The sequence below is a fragment of the Heterodontus francisci genome, chromosome 14, assembly GCF_036365525.1.
Source record: "Heterodontus francisci isolate sHetFra1 chromosome 14, sHetFra1.hap1, whole genome shotgun sequence".
Classification (NCBI taxonomy): domain Eukaryota; kingdom Metazoa; phylum Chordata; class Chondrichthyes; order Heterodontiformes; family Heterodontidae; genus Heterodontus; species Heterodontus francisci.
The window spans coordinates 24,814,443-24,834,064 of record NC_090384.1 but is presented as its reverse complement, the minus strand read 5'-3'; the positions used below and the strand labels follow the sequence as shown (position 1 = coordinate 24,834,064).

Here is a 19,622-nt window from a genome sequence, read left to right as displayed (position 1 = left end):
AGGACTGGCAGCTCAATATTCCAGGATATAGAATCTTCAGGCATGACAGGGGAGGGGGTAAAAGAGGAGGTGGCATTGCACTGTTAATCAAGGAGTCAATTACTGCAGTAAGGAGGGATGATATCTTAGAAGGTTCCTCAAATGAGGCAATATGGATAGAACTTAAAAACAAAAAAGGGGCAAACACTTGACTGGGAGTGTACTACAGGCCTCCAAACAGTCAGTGAGAGATAGAGGAGCAGATATGTAGGCGAATCTCAGAGAGGTTTAAAAATAATAGGATAGTAATAGTAGGGGATTTCAACTTCCCCGATATCAACTGGGATAGTCTTTGTGCAAAAGGCTTAAAGGGGGCAGAATTCTTAAAATGCAGACAGGAGAGTTTTTTGAGCCAGCACATACAAAGTCCTACAAGAAAGGGGCAGTACTGGACCTAATCCTAAGGAAATGAAGCCGGAAAAGTGGCAGAAGTGTCAGTGGGGGAGCATTTCAGGGATAGTGACCATAACTCTGTAAGATTTAAGGGAGTTATGGAAAAGGACAAAGATGGGCCAGAAATAAAGGTACTGAATTGGGGTCAGTCCGATTTCAAAATGATCAAACAAGATCTGGCCAAAGTGGACTGGAAGCAGCTACTTGTAGCAAAGTCTACTTCAGACCAGTGGGAGTCATTCAGAGAGGAAATAGTGAGAGTTCAGAGCCAACATGTTCCCGTTAAGGTGAAGGGTAGGACCAACAAGTCCAGGGAATGTCAAGGGGTATAGAGTCAAGGCGTATAGAGTATTGGATCATGAAAAAAAGGAGGCTTATGGCAGATTCAGAGCACTGAAAACAGCGGAGGCACTAAAGGAGTATAGAAAGTGTAGGGGGGATACTTAAAAAAGTAATTAGGAGAGCGAAGAGGGGGCATGAGAAAACACTCGTGGGCAAGATAAAGGAAAATCCCAAGGCATTTTATAAGTATATTAAGGGCAAGAGGATAAGCAGGGAAAGAGTAGGGCCCAAAGTGGCAATCTGTGTGTGGAGCCGGAGAATATAGGTGAGGTTTTAAATGATTATTTTTCATCTGTGTTCACTATGGAGAAGGACGATTGTAGGTGTAGAGATCAGGGAGGGGGAATTGTAATATACTTGAACATACTGGCATTGAAAGGGAGGAAGTATTAGCTGATTTAGCGGGCTTAAAAGTGGATAAATCCCCAGGCCCAGATGAGATGTATCCCAGGCTGTTATGTGAGGCAAGGGAGGAGATAGCAGGGGCTCTGACACAAATTTTCAAATCCTCTGCGGCCACAGGAGAGGTACCAGAGGATTGGAGGACAGCAAATGTGGTACCATTATTCAAGAAGGGTAGCAGGGATAAACCAGGTAATGACAGGCCGGTGAGTCTAACATCATTGGTAGGGAAACTATTGGAAAAAATTCTGAGGAACAGGATTAATTTTCACCTGGCGAGGCAGGGATTAATTGGGGATAGTCAGCATGGCTTTGTCAGGGGGAGATCGTGTCTAACTAACTTGATTGAATTTTTCGAGGTGGTGACTAGATGTGTAGATGAGGGTAAAGCAGTTGATGTAGTCTACATGGACTTCAGAAAGGCTTTTGATAAGGTCCCGCATGGGAGATTGGTTAAGAAGGTAAGAGTCCATGGGATCAGGGCAATTTGGCAAATTGGATCAAAAATTGGCTTAGTGGCAGGAGGCAGAGGGTGATGGCCGAGGGTTGTTTTTACGAGTGGATGCCTGTGACCAGTGGTGTACTGCAGGAATTGGTGCTGGGACCCTGCTGTTTGTAGTGTACATTCATGATTTAGATGTGAATATAGGAGGTATGATCAGTAAGTTCGCAGATGGCATGTAAATTGGTGGTGTCATAAATAGTGAGGAGGAAAGCCTTAGATTACAAGACGATATAGATGGGCTGGTAAGATGGGCAGAGCAGTGGCAGATGGAATTTAATCCTGAGAAGTGTGAGGGGGGACCAACAAGGCAAGGGAATATACAATGGATAGTAGGTCCCTCAGAAGTACAGAAGGTCAGAGGGACCTTGGTGTACTTGTCCATAGATCACTGAAGGCAGCAGCACAAGTAGATAAGGTGGTTAGGAAGGCATATGGGACACTTGCCTTTATTAGCTGAGGCATAGAATATAAGAGCAGGGAGGTTATGATGGAGCTGTATAAAACGCTAGTTAGGCCACAGCTGGAGTACTGTGTAAAGTTCTGGTCGCCACACTATAGGAAGGATGTGATTGCACTGGAGAAGGTGCAGAGGAGATTCACCAGGATGTTGCCTGGACTGGAGCATTTCAGCTATGAAGAGAGACAGGAAGGCTAGGGTTGTTTTCCTTAGAGCAGAGAAGGCTGAGGGGGGACTGTTTGATGTATACAAAATTATGAGGGCATTGATAGATTGGATAGGAAGAAACTTTTTCCCTTAGCGGAGGGGTCAATAACCAGGGGGCATAGATTTAAGGTAAGGAGCAGCAGGTTTAGAGGGGACTTGAGGAAAAAATCTTTCACCCAGAGGGTGCTTGGAATCTCAAACGCACTGCCTGAAGGGGTGGTAGAGGCAGGAACCCTCACATCATTTAAAGAAGTATTTAGATGAGCACTTGAAACGCCATAGCATACAAGGCTACAGGCTAAATGCTGGAAAATGGGATTCGAATAGTTAGGTGCTTGATAGCTGGCACAGAGACGATGGGCCAAAGGGCCTGTTTCTGTGCTGTATAACTCTATGACTCTATGACTCTGTGACCTAGTAAAAAGACCACAACAGTCAAAAGAGGTGCATGTCCATTGGATCAGTACAAGACCTCCATAGGTTGTACCCGGACTGGTTTGACATGGTTGGGAATTTTCACGGGGCGCAGTCCTACACCTTAAAGAAGGTGCAATGCCATCAATTGGCCTGCCACGAAAATGCAGCATGCAAATTCGAGAAAAGTTAAAGATGAACTGGATGGAATGGAAAAACAAGGCATCATTCGACATGTGCAACATCGCACAGATTGTTGTAGTTCCATCATTACTGCAAAGAAGAAAGACGGTTTTATTCAACTATGTTTCGATCCGAGTTGGCTAAACAAAGCCTTGAAAAGAGATGTCCTCATAAGATACCAACACTAGAAGAGTTAAACCCAATGCTTGCTGGAGCAAAACACTTTTCCAAATTAGATGCAAAAAACAGTCATTGGTCCGTACACTTGTCAAGAGGGTCGCAAGTGCTAACAATGTTCAGAACTCCCTTTGGCAGGTATGTGTCCTTCATTTACCATTTGTACTGTCCATCAGCCAGGATATACTTCAACAGCATTTGGACTGGATCACGGAGCGGGTCCCAGGCTGTGTGTATTGCGGACGACATTGCCATAGTAGGACGTACGGAAGAAGAGCATGATAGAAACCTACAATTATTAGTGGAGACCAGATGTGAAGGTTTGGTTTTCAACAGCAAAAAGTGCTCCATTAAGGCTGATCACATAATTTCTTTTGGTGCCATTTACTCAAGTTCAGGTGTCCACCCGGATCCTGGGAAGATCGAAGACATCCAGTCAATGCCAACACCGCAGGACAAGGACGACCTGCAAAGGTGTTTAGGTCTATTCAACTTCCTTGCTGCATACATACTGAGCTTCGCAGAGAAGGCATCTCCAATAAGAATTGCTGAAGAAAGACATGCCATTCCTATGGCAGGATGATCACCAACACACTTTCAATACATTGAAACAAGCACTGTCGGCCAAGTCATGTCTTTAATACTATGACCCTTGGAAGGAAATATTAGAAGTTGACACAGAAAGGTCTTGGTGCATGTCTTCTTCATGAAGGCATCTGGTTCAAAAAATCTGTCACCAGCACAAGCAAATTACTCCAATGTCAAACGAGAAACATTTGCTCTTGTCTTCGGGATCATCAGGTTCTCCAAATACGTATTCGGAAAAGAGTTCACAGTCAAGACAGATCATAAGCCACTGAAGATGATCTGGAGAAAGTCACTCATGTGTGCACTACTCAACTCCAGAAGTTACTTAGCAAGATTGAGGGCTACAACAGTGATGTCAGATACAAACCCAGTAATCAAATGGTCCTATCAGACACTCTAAGTAGACTGCCCAATCCTGGGAAGGCACAAGACATATCACTCGACTTACAGGTGGACGAAGATAGAGCATGACAGCAACTTACAATTATTAATGGTAGATCTCGTGCTTCAGTCAAAACAAGATAGAGGAACTCCAGAGGGAGACTTCTCAAGACCCCATACTGTGAGCTCTGTGACAGATCATTGTAGAGGGTTGACCCGAAACCATAAGGCTATCCCTCCGAATCTGAGAATGTATTGGCCATATCGAGACAAAATTGTCAAAAGTGGAGTACTCATCCCAGCAACACTTCAGTCTGCTGTACTTACATTGCTCCACCAAGGACACATGAGAATAGAAAGAATGAGACAACACGCCTGTGAGTCAGTATTCTGGCCTGGCATCAGCAAGGACATTGGCCAGATGGTGATCTCTTGTGATGTGTGTCAGTAACACCAGGCTAGTCAACAAAAAGAGCCTCTCCAACCGCATGACATACCATCGTCACCATGGATCAAGATAGCAACAGATCTGTGCTCTGTGGGCAGAGAAGACTATCTGCTAGTGACTGACTATCACTCCCAATTTTCCATTGTGCAGGAGCTTCAAGACACATCGAGTATATTAGTGGCGAACAGTGTTATTGCCATTGATAATTGTTTTGGTGTTGCGGTAGAAATGGTATGCGACCACTGTCCACAATACACAGGAAAACTGTTCCAGGATATGTGTGAATGATAGTCCACTAACCATGTCACATCAGCACCCGATATCCTCATTCGAATGGGATGGCTGAATGCATGGTCAGGACAGTCAAATGGCTGATCAAAAAGTTCAGAAAATGGGCAAGATATCCAAGTTGCGTTCTTGCAGCTTTGTGCAGTGCCTTTAGACTCCAGATTACCATCACCTGCTGAGACTCTGTTTGGTCGACCGGTGAGAATGCACTACCAAGTTATCATCTAACCAACTCGTCCTTGATCATAGACCGGTTATATCAGAAACAAGACAAGATGAAAGACGGGCATGACATGCATGTTAGTGCAGAATTGCTGCCACTAGACGTTAGCCAAAAGGTGAGGGTCCTTCACCTCAAAGATCAGACATGGATCCCAAAAGCGGTGTCCAAGGAGTGCAAAGAACCACATTCGTATCAAATGACGACACCAAATGGTGTAATACTGCGAAGGAATCAATCTCACCTCAGGGGATTCTCTGCTAGCCATGCACAAGGCGACTGTACAGCATCGCCTACATGTACCCATTTTTGTTTTGCAGATGAAGAGAAAACAAAGAACACACCGACAACTGAGGACAATCCTCCCAAACACATTCTTCAGGAGGAGAGGATGGACAGTTTGATAAGACACCCACTTCTTTGTCACAAATTCTGGTTGAGTCAGCTGACAAACGTTGACAACACCTTGAAGAGGAGTGTTCCAAATGTTCTTGTTACAGTTGAATGTTTTATGTAAATAGTTTTATTGTTGTCATTTAAGGGAAGGTGGTTGTTGTGGTAGTGTATTTGCTGGTATGTTAAATATAATCATTTAAATATATATTTATGCTAATATGTATACCATCACAGGAAGTGATGTAATATCATGTGATTCAGTTCTCTTGCACATGTAAGCTGAAGCAACAATAAGTCTCCATTAAAGTTCTGCGTTCAACCTCTACGCCTGCCCTTCAGCTTCATTTTGTATTAATCTAGAATGAGATAATACAATGCCATGGGTCCCTATATGGGTCCTAGCTATGTCTGCCTTTTTGTGGGATGTGAAATAATCTTTGTTGCAGTCCTACTCAGGTCCCCTCCCTCACCTTTTTTTCCACTACATTGATGACTGCAAAAGTACCACTTCCTGCTCTCTCCCTGAACTGGAAAATTTCATCAACATGGCTTTCACTTTCCATCCTTCTCTCACCTTCACATGGTCTATCTCCCATTCGTCCCATTCCTTCCTTGAGTTCTCTGTCTCCTTTTCTGGATATAGCCTATTAATAAATATTCAGACACCCATAGCGACCTTGACTACACTTCCTCACACCCTACTTTCTGTAAAGACTCTATTCTATTCTCCCAGATTCTCCATCTCCATCGCATCTGTTCTGACAATACAACCTTCCATACTAGCGCATCCGATATATTTTGCTTTTGCCTCAACCGAGGAATTTTCCCCACTGTGGTTTACAGAGCCCTCGACCATATCTAATCTATTTCGCTCACTTCTGCTCTCACCCTCCCAGTACCACAAGAGGGTTCCCCTTGTCCTCACCTTCCACCCCACTGGCCTCCATATTCAATGGATCATCCTCTGCCATTTCCAGCAGCTCCCACATGATGCCACTACCAAAGGCATCTTCCTCTCCCCTTCACTTTCAGCATTCCAAAGGGACTGTTACCTCCACGACACCCTGGTCCACTTCTCAGTCACCCTTAACACCCCTTCCCCTTTCCACGGAACCTTTCCATGCAAGCACAGGAGATGCAACACCTGCCCTTTTACTTCCACTCTCCTCACTGTCCAAGTACCCAAATACTCCTTCCAGGTGAAACAGCGATTTACTTGTACTTCTTTCAATTTAGTATACCTTATTCGCTGCTCACACCTTGTGTACCAATTCTGTTCAGTCCACAAGCATGACCCCAAGCTTCCAGTCGCCTGCAGTTTTAGTTCTCCACCTTGCTCCCACTCTGACCTATCTGTCCTTGACATACTCCAGTGTTCCAATGAAGCTCAATGCAAGCTCGAGGAACATTCATCATTCAATTGGGCACTTTACAGCCTTCTGGACTCAACATTGAGTCAGACAATTTTTGATCGCAACCTCTGCTCCCATTTTATTTCCTGATTTTGTTATTTTCTCTTGTTTTTCTCTTTTTTCCATTTTTTTTTTGCTTTCAGATGGCATTCATTCTTCATTCTGCCATTCCAACCTCCTCTAGACACATCTAATGTTTCATTACTTGTCCCATTACCACTCTCTTTGGCCTTGCAGCATCTCCCTTTTGTCATTTCCTGCCCTCCACTCTGTCACAGAACTTCCTTTTTATTCTTTTTCCCATCTTCCCCCATTTCACCTGTAACATCTTCCATTTTTCCCAGTTCTGATGAAAGGTCATTGACCTGAAACATGAACACTGCTTCTCTCTCTACAATGCTGCCTGACCTGCTGAGTATTTCCAGCATTTTCAGTTTTTATTCCTGAAACATAGGACTTTTTTTTTTAAATAGCACAAGGCCAACTTCAGTATCTTTCTGAGTTACAAATGGCATGATGACAACATGAAAATGATTGTAAATTCAGTGGCTTATTTCTTTAAATCTTTCAACTTCTCTCCCAGGTCAGCTGCTGCTGAGGCTGTGGTCCTGTTTGAGTTTTTCTCAGCTCTGAATACACTGGCAGCTATTTACTCAAATATAAAGCAGCTGCTTTCCACAATCTTAGTTAAAGCCGATTTAAACATCAATGCACACAACTATAAGGTAAAGTGAAGGTCAAGAGTGAGAGTGGAGACAAAGCAAATTAATCAATAAAAGATAAGTGAATAGTTTAGATTTGACTTGCTCCTTGAAGGTGCAATTACTTTAATTAGGCTTCTTTCACAGTTTAATTCAGTCTTTCATCAGGACTGACATTCTCACTGGCTGCTGCAGTCTGTCCATCACTATGTCTGTCTGCAATTGTTATATAACATGCTTGTATTCGAGAATAATTTGAATTAAAAAGTCATCTAATTGTATGTAACGCAACACATGTGTCTGGTGCCTTGGAGCCCGTTTGATTCCTAACCAAAGATAAATATTTTAATCCAAAGCGGGGCAGCTTTGGGAGCTGCAGAACATTTACCACGTTTTGTCCCTTTCCTTTCTCCCCTGAAAGCATTCACTCTTTGTGAGCCTGCGTGTGCCGGATGGTGCAAGTAGACATTATTCAGAAAAGAACCCAATTCCTGTAAGCTCCGTGGGATGCCAGATTATTTATGAACTCATTGTCCAATGAAAGTCTGATTGGTTCAATGATCACTGACAATCATCAGAAATTTCTACAATCACTATCGTCATGGAGCTCTGAGTGATACTTTATTCGCTTAAGGAGGCACAATCCCCAGAACATTTAGAATCACTCACTTCTCCTTTTAAGAGAACCTATTTTAAGCTGCTTTTCCCCCTCCAAAGGATGTGCACAGTTTAGTCTAACATGCAAGTCATTCCTGTAGTATAGTTCCACACAGCTCATAACTGCAGTACAGTCCCACACACAGCTCATTACTGTATTAGAACATAGAACAGTACAGCACAGTACAGGCCCTTCGGCCCATGATGTTGTGCCGAACCTTTAACCTACTCAAAGATCAAACTACCTACATACCCTTCATTCTACTATCATCCATGTACCTATCCAAGAGTCGCTTAAATGTCCCTAATGTATCTGCTTCTACTACCACCGCTGGCAGTGCATTCCACGCACTCACCACTCTCTGTGTAAAGAACCTACCTCTGACATCTCCCCGAAACCTTCCTCCAATCACCTTAAAATTATGCCCCCTGGTGATAGCCCTTTCCGCCCTGGGAAAAAGTCTCTGGCTATCCACTCTATCTATGTCTCTCATCATCTTGTACCCCTCTATCAAGTCACCTCTCATCCTTCTTCGCTCCAATAAGAAAAGCCCTAGCTCCCTCAACCTTTCTTCGTAAGACATGCCCTCCAGTCCATACAGTCCCAGTCCCACACACAGCTCATTACTGTAGTACTGTCCCATACAAGGCTCATTACTGTACTACCATCCCACATGCAGCTTATTACAGTAGTACAGCTCCACACAGCTCATTGCTGTATTACAGTCCCACACAACTCATTACTGCATGCAGGTCAATAGACAGATCAGTGCTGTACTGATCCCACACACACACACAAAACTCACTGCTGCATTCTGGATCATAGGCATTGCTTGCACTTTCTACCTCAATCAAGTCACCTCTTTCCAGTAGTCAAGCTTTGGAGTGCGTGATTGGCTGCTCAAGTCTGAATGATATCAGAGCTTAGTCTAGGCACTCGCCTATGCAATCACAGCAGGGGTTACTGCATTGCAACAAGTTAGATCTGGAACCCAATTTCTTTCCTCGCACTTCAACAGAGGATACTGAGGACAATTGTAACACGACTTCCTCTGCCCCAGCTGAGATCAGCTAACTAGCACCTTCCTCGTCTATATGGCCCAACTACTGACACTGTATGGCTGAACACAGCCCTGCCCACTGGTTGTTATACAGGAACAGAAGTAGGCCATATAGCCCTTGGGCCTTTGCTTGAAGAGTAGTGCCCTAATGACCCTTCCTCACAACGAGTACATTGTCTCCTAACGTGAATTTCTTGGCACCCATCACGTCAGGCATGAGTCAGGCTCAGCTCCATATCAATTATTCAGGGCCTCAGGACCATATTTTTGGCTCCTAATAATAAACTTGTCTCAAAGAGTTTCTTTTAGAATTGAAGTATCAATCACAATAAAGGTTTTGACTGGCAATCAGTTTGATAACATATCCAATGACAGTTACAAATAATTTTCAACAGAATTAGCACATACCTCGCACAGTGATTTTTACTTTATTTTCTCTTTTAATTATTTTGCACTTTATTCTCTATCACAGCTCAGCAGAAATGGAGACTCCTGAATAGGACAAGTATCATACCAAAGGACATGTGCTCTTTAATCAAGCATTAGAATCTCATCAAAGCATAAAATGATTTTGATAAATTATAAACCACATCTCTGGAAAGACAAGGATGGAAACCAAAAAGACAGAAAATAATTCACTCTAAGCTTTAGTCATTCTGTCTCTCCCATTTTCGGACGGAGTGGGAGTTCCTACAGTATGATGAACTGTAAAGATAGCTTTTTATTGTGGAGCCATAACCCCCAGGAACTGATTGAGGCCAAATTCATTCAATAGCCACAGGAGACAGGAGACTCAATTCCATCTGCCTATGGATGGTGTTCAGTAACACATTGACCCAGAATTTCTTGGAACTTTTCTAACTATGTAGCTACGGCATAAGAGTTGCACTGTTTTTGCTGAGGAAATTGTAGACCATAAACTTATTTCAATGAACATTTAAATCAAATAAATAAATTGCAAGATACAGAGAATTCTCCACAGAATTGCACCAGTGCACTTTAAAGAACTGTGGTCATGAAGATTCATCTGACAGCTTATGTTTTGTAAATAGCAAAAGCACTGCTGCAAAGTTCTTTGAATCATTTACCTCGTCCTTATTATGTGATTTGCTGAAATTGAGAGTGTTGAATTGGGTAGGAGAGATTTGGCACCCAGAGGGAGAGAGAGAAAAACACAAAGCGTGAGAGAGGAACGTTGGAGGGAGAAAAGTGAGACACACTTATTCATCCCAGTCAGTGTGACTGAATTTGAATTCCAGGTACTATTTGTGAAAGAACAGTGTTGTCCAACATGATATCACCTATTCCTTACCTGGTTTGTCAGGGCTGAATGGAAATAAAGCTTCATGCAATAATACACAATCCTTTTGATTTCCTTTCAGAGATAAGAGCCCCTTCATTTTCTGTTTTGCAGTTATGACCCCTTGGCCTGGATCCAGCCCTGTCACAATCAGGCTCTGTCAAAACCGAAGACAGATAAATTTTATACTGTGATGAAAGTTTTTATTTTCTTTTAGCATGACTTCCCAGTAGGAATGGCTGGATTGGTGAGTTTACCTAACTGTTTGCAGCTGTTAACCAAGCATAATTTGTGTGAAATAGAAACAGAGATTGTTGGAAATAAACAGCAACTGTAAAAGGAAAAGGCAGTTTAACATTTTGTTTTAACCTTTTTTTTTATCAAAGTGGGACCCTGGAATCAGCCTGAATCAAACAAATACTTTTTCACTGCTTCTTTCAGATGATCTTTGCACATCATCCTCTAATTTTCACCCCTTTCCAGCTTTTCAAAGAAATTCCTGCTTATCATTGAAGCCATTATATGCTCTTAGTGACCTAAGTCCTGATCCATGACTTCCAGCTCTTCGTCTCTTCTCCTCCCAAATACTTTGTTTTGTTCAATCCCTTGCTAAACCTGGCGGTTTCCAATACTGGTGAAGGTTCCATATTCCAGAACCCCGATTCCCAATTCCGGCAAAATCAGGGTTGCACTTTCCCAGATCCCAATGAGGGTCCCTTTGTAGGGGAATGGGGGGGGGGTGCGGAATCAAAGGACACTTTCTCATAAAATCGGGATAGAAGTCAGTGAATGAATGCAGTCTACTTGGGTGCAAATATGGAAGAGGTTCAGTCGCATCACTATTGCAAAGGCATACCTAACCACCTCTGAATACATTCATTCATAACAGGACTCAGTGTAAGTGTTCATTTGCTGCACACTTAGGAGATAAGATTCAAAGCACACGCACGTCATTGATTTTGTTTGAGCCACTTTTATATCATTTGTGAGGAGCATTAAACATAGCACATCAAAGGTCAACTGCAAAAAGAATCATGTTAAAAAATACATTCCCATGCATGTTTGTAGGTAAATTACTGTGCGAAGGATATCAAAACTCAGATAGCCAGGTGGTGAATGATAGAATGCTGAAGACAAGTCTTTATTCACTTAGAAGCTTTTATTTGCAAAGACACATATTGCATAACATGTAGCTCCAATAGCACAGCCCTCTTTCAGTCTGCTCCTATACATTATGTGGAGTCAAAGTAAGATGGCATGCAATAAGATCTAAATTAGGTTTATGGTGCATGTACGTGAATGCACAGAGTGTAATAAATAAGGCTGGTGAGCTGCAGGCGAGGATAGCCATGTGCAAGTATGATGTTGTGGCAATAATGGAGACCCGGCTCAAAAAAAGGACTGAGCATTAAATGTTCCCGGATACAAGGTGTTCAGGAACGATAGGGAAGGGAAGAAAGGAGGAGGGGTGGTATCTGACCCAGGTCAATTGGAATCAAAGATTGGCAGGCAAAACTGTAACAGAACAATGGGCTGCCCTGAAAGAGGGGTTGGTTCAGGTACAGTCGAGGTACACACCCAGGTGGGGGAAAGGTAAGACAAACAAAACCAGAACTCCAAGTGATGAAAGAGATAGAGTAAGATGAAGCAGAAAAGAGATGCGTATGACAGATGTCAGGTTGATAATACAAGTGAGAATGAGGCAAAATGTAGAAGGTTCAGAGGGGAGGTGAAAAAAGAAATAAGGGAAACAAAGAGACAGTATGAGAAGAGACTGGCAGCTAAACATAGAAGGGAATGTAAAAGTCTTTTATAGGCATATAACTAGTAAAGGATAGTAAAAGGAGAGGTGGGCTGATTAAGGACCAGAAAGGGGATTAATGCAGGGAAGCAGGAGCATGGCTGAGGTATTAAATGAGTACTTTGCTTCTGTCTTTACCAAGGAAGATAATGCTGTCAAAGTCATAGTGAAAGAGGAGGTAGTTGAGCCTCTGGATGGGCTAACAATTGATAAAGAGGAGGTTTATAAAGGCTGGCTATACTTAAAGTTGATACATCGCTAGAACTGGATGAGATATATCCAAGGATACTGAGGGAAGTAATGATGAAAATTGAGGAGGCACTGGTCATCATCTTCTTATCCTCCTTAGATACAGAGATGGTTCCAGAGGACTGGAGAATTACAAACATTACATCCTTGTTCAAAAAATGGTTGTAAGGATAAGCCCAGAAACTACAGGCCATTCAGTTTAACCTCAAGGTGGGAAAGCTTTTAGAAATGATAATCAGGGACAAAATTAACAATCACTTGGATGAATGTGGATTAATTAAGGAAAGTCAGCATGGATTTGTTAAAGGCAATAATCCTTTATTAATTTTATTGAGTTTTTTGATGAGGTAACAGAGTTGGTTGATGAGGTTTATGCAGCCGATATGGTGTACATGGATTTCCAAAAGGCGTTTATAATAAAGAGCCACATAACAAGAACATAAGAAATGGGAGCAGGAATAGACCATACGACCTGTCAAGCCTGCTCTACCATTCAACATGATATGGCTGATCTTGGGTTTCAACTCCACTTTCTCACCCGCTCCCCATATCCCTTTATTCCCAGAGAGAGCAAAAATCTGTCTATCTCAGCCTTAAATATATTAAATGAGAACGCATCTACAACCTTCTGGGGTAGAGAATTCCAAAGATTCACAACCCTTTAAGTGAAGAAATTTCTCCTCATCCCTGTCTAAGTGATCAGCCCTTATATCCTGAAACTGCACCCCCCTGTTCTAGGTTCACCAGCCAGGGGAAACAACGTTTCAGCATCTACCCTGTCTAGCCCTTTTATAATCTTGACTGTTTCAATGAGATCACTTCTCATTCTTCTAAACTCCAGAGAATATAGACACAATTTACTCAGCCTTTCATCCCAGGGACCAATCTAGTGAACCTTTGTTGTTGTTATGATCCTTTTGGAACCAATAACTTTTAAAAAAGAGAAAGCTGAATTTCCAGTTACTACTGAAAGAACTATGCCACAAGATTTCACATTTTAAACAAAAACTTAATTGTACAAGAGTTAAACAAAGCAAAACACTACTAACAACACCACAATTTGGAAACACATATTTTAAACTTGAAATCTTAACAGAACATGAAGATGAATACTTTAAACTCCAAATCTCAACAGAACATCCTTGTTTGACTGTTAATTCCACCCCAAGAATTTTCCTTATATTTTACAGGATCTTGGTGGTTTGTTCACTCCTTTTGGGACTAATCCAAAGTGTAGCACAGCTGTTAGGAATTCATTTCAATTTCCTTAATTTCTCAGCTGTCTTCCGGGGTTTGAGATTTCCTGGGAATTCTCCCTCTATCTTCGGCAGTTCACCTTCAACACCTCATGAATCATTATTTCCCAGCTTGAGCGTGGGCCCTCCTCAAGACAGAAACACCCCTGATTCCTGATGGTCTCTCTGCTCCTGAGACCAACTGCTTCCAAAAGCCAACCACTTGACTGAAGACAATAGTTTTCCAAAAGCAGACTTGCTTTCCAAAAGCCAACTAACTGACTGTCTCAGCCAACACGGAAAAAAAACTTGACCCCAAAAGGCATCTCCGGAGCATCATCTATCTCCATAACAATGTGGTACTTATAGGATGTTGCAGATAGCAATTTAAAATAATTATTTCCAACTCCAAATCTCTTTGATTCCTGATACCCACATGAATAATTGATATTGCTGACAATGACAGAGCAATTTCTTCTAATCCTTCTGGTTCCAACTGTCCAACTAAACAAGGCCACCTGTAGTTTTATGGCTTTTACCTCTCTAACTCAGTCTTTGAGGTTTATGAATTTTAAATCTTGGGTAGTCTGCAACCTTTTGAAATACTTAAAACTACACATTTTTTAAAAATTCTTTCATTTGTTGCCCATCCATGATTACCTTTGAGAAGATGGTGGTGAGTCGCCTTATTGAACAGCTGCACTTCATCTGGTGCTGATAAATCCAACCGCTGTTAGGGAGGGAGTTCCAGGAATTTCACCCAGCAACAGCAAGGTAACGGTGTTATATTTCCAAGTCAGGGTGGTGTGTGACTTGGAGGGGAACTTGCAGGTGGTGGTGTTCCCATGCATTTGCTGCCCTGGTCCTTCGAAGTGAAAGAGGTCGCAGGCTTGGAAAATCCCATCAAAGGAGCCTTGGTGAGTTGCTGCAGTGCATCTTGTAGATGGTGCACACTGCTGCCACTGTGCGTCGGTGGTGGAGGGAGTGATTGTTTCCACATTACTGTAAAAAAGTATATCCTTCCTTAAATATGGAGACCAAAATTGCACACAGTATTCCAGGTGTGGTCTCATAATTGTAGCATGACTTCTTTATTCTTCTACTCCAATCCTCTTGCACTAAAGGTCTGCATGCCATTTACTTTCATAATTGCTTGCTGTACCTGCATGCTAACTTTTGTGTTCCTTGTATGAGTACACCCAAGTCTCTCAACATCAACATTTACAAGTTTCACACTTTTAAAAAATATTCTGCCTTCTATTCGTATGACCAAAGTGAATAACCTCACACTTCCCCACATTATACTCCTTCTGCCACCATTTTTCCCACTCACCTAACCTGTCTATATCTCTTTGCAGCCTCTTTGCATCCTCACAGCTTACATTCCCACCTGGCTTTGTATCGTCAGCAAACCTAGATACATTACTCTCTGTCTCTTCGTCTAAGTCATTCTTATAGATTGTAAATAGCTTTGCTTGTTAGCAAAGTTAAAGCCCATGGAATTAAAGTAGCAGCATGGATATAAAGTTGACTGAGTGACAGGAAACAGAGTGTTATTGTAAGCGGTTGTATTTTGAACTGGAAGAAGGTATACAGTGGGGTTCCCTGGGGTCAGCACTAGGATCACTGCTTTTCTTGATCTATATTAATGGGTGTTCATGCAAAATTTCAACATTTGCAAATGACACAATATTGGAAGTACTGTGAACTGATAGACTTCAGGAGTTCATAATCAGGTTGGTGGAATTGGCAGATATGTGGCAGATGAAATTTAATGCAGAGAAGCACAAAGTGATACATTTTGGTAGGAAGAATGAGGAGAGACAATATAAAATAAAGAATACAATTTTAAAAGGGGTATAGGAGCAGAGGGACCTGGAGGTATATGTACACAAATTGTTGAAGTTGGGAGGACAGGTTAAGACAGTGGCTAATAAGGCATATGAGATCCTGGGCTTTATAAATAGGAGCATAGAATACAAAAGCAGAGAAGTTATGGTGAATCTTTATACAATACTGGTTCAGTCTCAATTGGAGTATTGTGCCCAATTCTAGGCATCACACTTTAGGAAGGATGTGAAGGCTTTAGAGAGGGTGGTTCCAGGATGAGGAACTTTAGTAACGTGGATAGATTGGAGAAGCTGGTGTTGTTCTCCTTCGAGAGGAGAAGGTTGAGAGGAGATTTGATAGATATGTTCAAAATCATGAGAGGTCTGGACAGAGTAGATAAAGAGAAGCTGTTCTCATAGACAGAAGGGTCAAGAAGCAGAGGATGCCAACAGAAGGTGATTGGTAAAATGAAAAGCGATATGAGGGAAAACGAGTGGTCAGGATCTGGAATGCACTGCCTGAAAGTGTGGTGAAAGCAAATTCAATCATGGATTTTAAAAGGGAATTGGATAATTATCTGAAGAGAAAATATTTGCAGGGCTACGGGAAAAAGGTGGGCGGAGTGCAACTAACTAAGTTGCTCTTGCAGAGAGCTGGCATGGACACAACAGACCCAATGATCTCCTTCTCTGCTGTAGCCATTCTATAGCTCTATGATTCTATGTAGATGAGCACAGGTGAGTCCCCAATTAAATACCCTCCACCTGAATACAATTCAAACCCAGTTGATATACAATTGACACAGGAATGACCTCAAGCACTCACTCATACTATCATTACCTGCTCTGCTTACAGACCAAGGCTGCTAACAGCCACTGGGACTCAGATATGCAGACGTGCAAAAATGATACACAGGAAAAGACCAGCTGGTCTTGCCCCAGACTCATGATGCCTGGAGCATCCTGACTAGATACTTCCTACCCATCCCCATAGTCACGTAATCCGACCTGTATTCTTTTCTTTTCAGAAGCTGATGTGCATTCACAGTATTTTCTGGTTTTATTTCAGATCCCGGCTTTTGTAGTTACTTACTGTTCTTTTTATTAATCATATGGGTTCAATAGCCCTCAAAGTTTCCTCCCGACTGCAAAATGACTGTCTTTTGATGTTGTTCTGTCAATCGCTTGACCACATTATTCTGCAGCGCTAATATAAATCTCTAATGCCGGTCTCCTTTTCTTTGTTAGTTCTTAGGATGTGCCTATCCCTTGTTGCCCAGCGACGGTGATGATGGGCCATCTTCTTGAACTGCTACAGTCCGTGTTGTGAAGGTGCTCCCACAATCTGTTCAGCAATTTCATACAACTGGGTGTCTCACTAGGCGAATTCAGAGGGCAAATAAAAGTCAACTACACTGATATGGGACTAAAGTCACATACAGGCAAGAATGGATAAAGACAGCAGGTTTCTTTCCCTGAAATACATTAGTGAGCCAGTTGAGATGCTTGTTTAAATATGAATATCCAAAAGTTATTGTCAAGTTACACCACTCTGCTGTTAGTTTTGCCCTCAGCCTCCTATTTTTAGGAACTTGCTATATTTGCCCTTTAATCTCACTAAAGCAAGTGAAGTCTTGCCATTACAAGTGTATGTGCCCTTTTAACAATGTGGAAAAAGTTAAGGATTGCTATGCAACCTCCCTGGCATCGAAAATTAACTATCACAAGTGTGGAGTTTTATTCCTTTAGTTTTTGAATTTTTAGGGGAGATTTTTAAAAGTTAAATTTTGAACTTTTTTTTCTTACTTTTCCTTTCTGCCTCTGTTTCTTTTCTTTAAACCAACCTTTTTTTCTCTCCAACTCTCACACTATTTTACCCTCTTTCTCAGTCCTTCCTCTGTTTATTTTCCAATCATTAAAACTCATTGCCCCAGATGTGTTAACAGCATGGACATTCAGCAAAATAGTGGGCAAAAATGTTTTGAGTTGAAGGATGCAGGGTCAAGTCCACCGAAGGGCAGATTTGGTTAGATGCTGTGCTACAGAAAATTCTGGCTCAATGTTTTTGGTGTGAACACTTCATCAAAACCCAGTCCACACCAAAACACTAACTCATGTGCTCTGTCTACAAATGCTGCCTGACCTGCTAAGTTTCCAGCAATTCCTCTTATTATTTTTACTGTCAATACGAATGCATCATTTACAGGAAGTACAAAACTGGTTATTTATAAACAAAGAGTGACCAATTTAGTCCAGAAGTTCAGATGTTACCACAAACCAGTCAAAAAGTATTCTCATGCTCTCTATGGAAGTCAACTGCCCAGTTTTAAATAATGGCTCTTCATTTCCAGACAAAATTCCAACATGCCTTTCAGCACTGTGGTTCTATATTACAATCCTTCTTTTAGTCTTCTGTCTCAAAGGCTTCTTTTGTGTTTCTGTGCAGTGAAGAAAAAAACTGAATTTTATTTGTGCCTATCATCAAAAGAAAATATTGCAGAATTACTGGAAAAGGTCTGTTCTATACTTTAAGAAGTGCACGTTTTGACCAGATATTCTTTTCAAGAAGGAGTGTCTCCATCTGGGTGACAGCTTACATTTCTATTCTTCTTTGGCCTCCTTGTCTTGAGAGACAAAGGGTAAGCGCCTGGAGGTGGTCAGTGGTTTGTGGAGCAGCACCTGGAGTGGCAATAAAGGCCAATACTAGAGTGACAGACTCTTTTGCAGGTGCTGCAGAAAAAATTGGTTGTCGGGGCTGTTACACAGTTGGCTGTCCCCTTGCGCTTCTGTCTTTTTTCCTGCCAACAGCTAAGTCTCTTCGACATGCCATTCTTTAGCCCCGTGTCTCCATCTGGGTGACAGCTTACATTTCTATGATACTCTTCAAAGTGCTATACAAGGGAGAGAGTAAGCACTGAACAGATTCTGAGGAGGGATCCTCTTAAAAAAGAGAAAGTTACCGAGAGGACTGAAAGGGAGAATCATCCTGTCTGTTCTACTTTCAAATGGATCCATTAGTTTCCATTTCAGAGAATGTCACTTTCATGCTTCATTTAAAAAGGAATGTGTGGCATTTCTGTGGGGGGTTCTCTCAATCACCTAAAGTAACTTTGCAAAAGATCAAGGCAACCCTGCAGAAAAAAATTATAATATTTTCCAGGATTTTCACTAAACAGGTGGCTAGGTTAGGGGGGGCGGTGGCGTAGTGGTATTATCACTGGACTAGTAACCCAGAGACCCAGGGTATTCCTCTGGAGACATGGGTTCGAATCCCACCACAGCAGAAGGTGGAATTTGAATTTAATTAATAAATCTGGAATTAAAACTAGTCTAATGATGGCCATGAAACCATTCTCGATTGTTGTAAAAACCCATCTGGTTCACGAATGTCCTTTAGGGAAGGAAATCTGCTATCCTTACCTGGTCTGGCCTACATGTGACTCCAGACCCACAGCAATGTGGTTAACTCTTACATGCCCTCTGAAATGGCCTAGCAAGCCACTCAGTTGTACCTAACCGCTACAAAGTCAATGAATAGGAATGAAACCGGACGGACCACCCGGCATTGACCTAGGCACCGGAAACGACAATGACAAACCCAGCCCTGTCGACCCTGCAAAGTCCTCCTTACTAACATCTGGCAGCTTGTGCCAAAGTTGGGAGAGCTGTCCCACAGACTAGTCAAGCAACAACCTGACATAGTCATACTCACGGAGTCATACCTTACAGACAATGTCCCAGATACTGCAATCACTATCCCTGGGTATGTCCTGTCCCACCGGCAGGACAGACCCAGCAGAGGTGGCGGGTCAGTGGTATACAGTAGGGAGGGAGTTGCCCTTGGAGTCCTCAACATTGACTCCAGACCCCATGAAGTCTCATGGCATCAGGTCAAACATGGACAAGGTAATCTCCTACTGATTACCACCTACCGCCC

At 42.2% G+C, this 19,622-nt stretch overlaps 1 protein-coding gene across 4 annotated transcripts in view; it reads right to left on the bottom strand.

Annotated features, from left to right (window-relative positions):
- The window catches only part of LOC137377269 (tetraspanin-18B-like), a 399,133-nt gene that overhangs the window by 349,465 nt on the left and 30,046 nt on the right, over positions 1–19,622 (bottom strand). The window contains exon 1 of one of the 4 annotated variants that reach the window (XM_068046811.1): positions 10,584–10,641. The exons of the other annotated variants lie outside the window; for them this stretch is intronic. The gene's annotated coding sequence lies outside the window, so the exon portion shown is untranslated. Of the gene's footprint in view, positions 1–10,583; positions 10,642–19,622 lie in introns of those variants that run through there. 4 annotated transcript variants of the gene reach the window in all.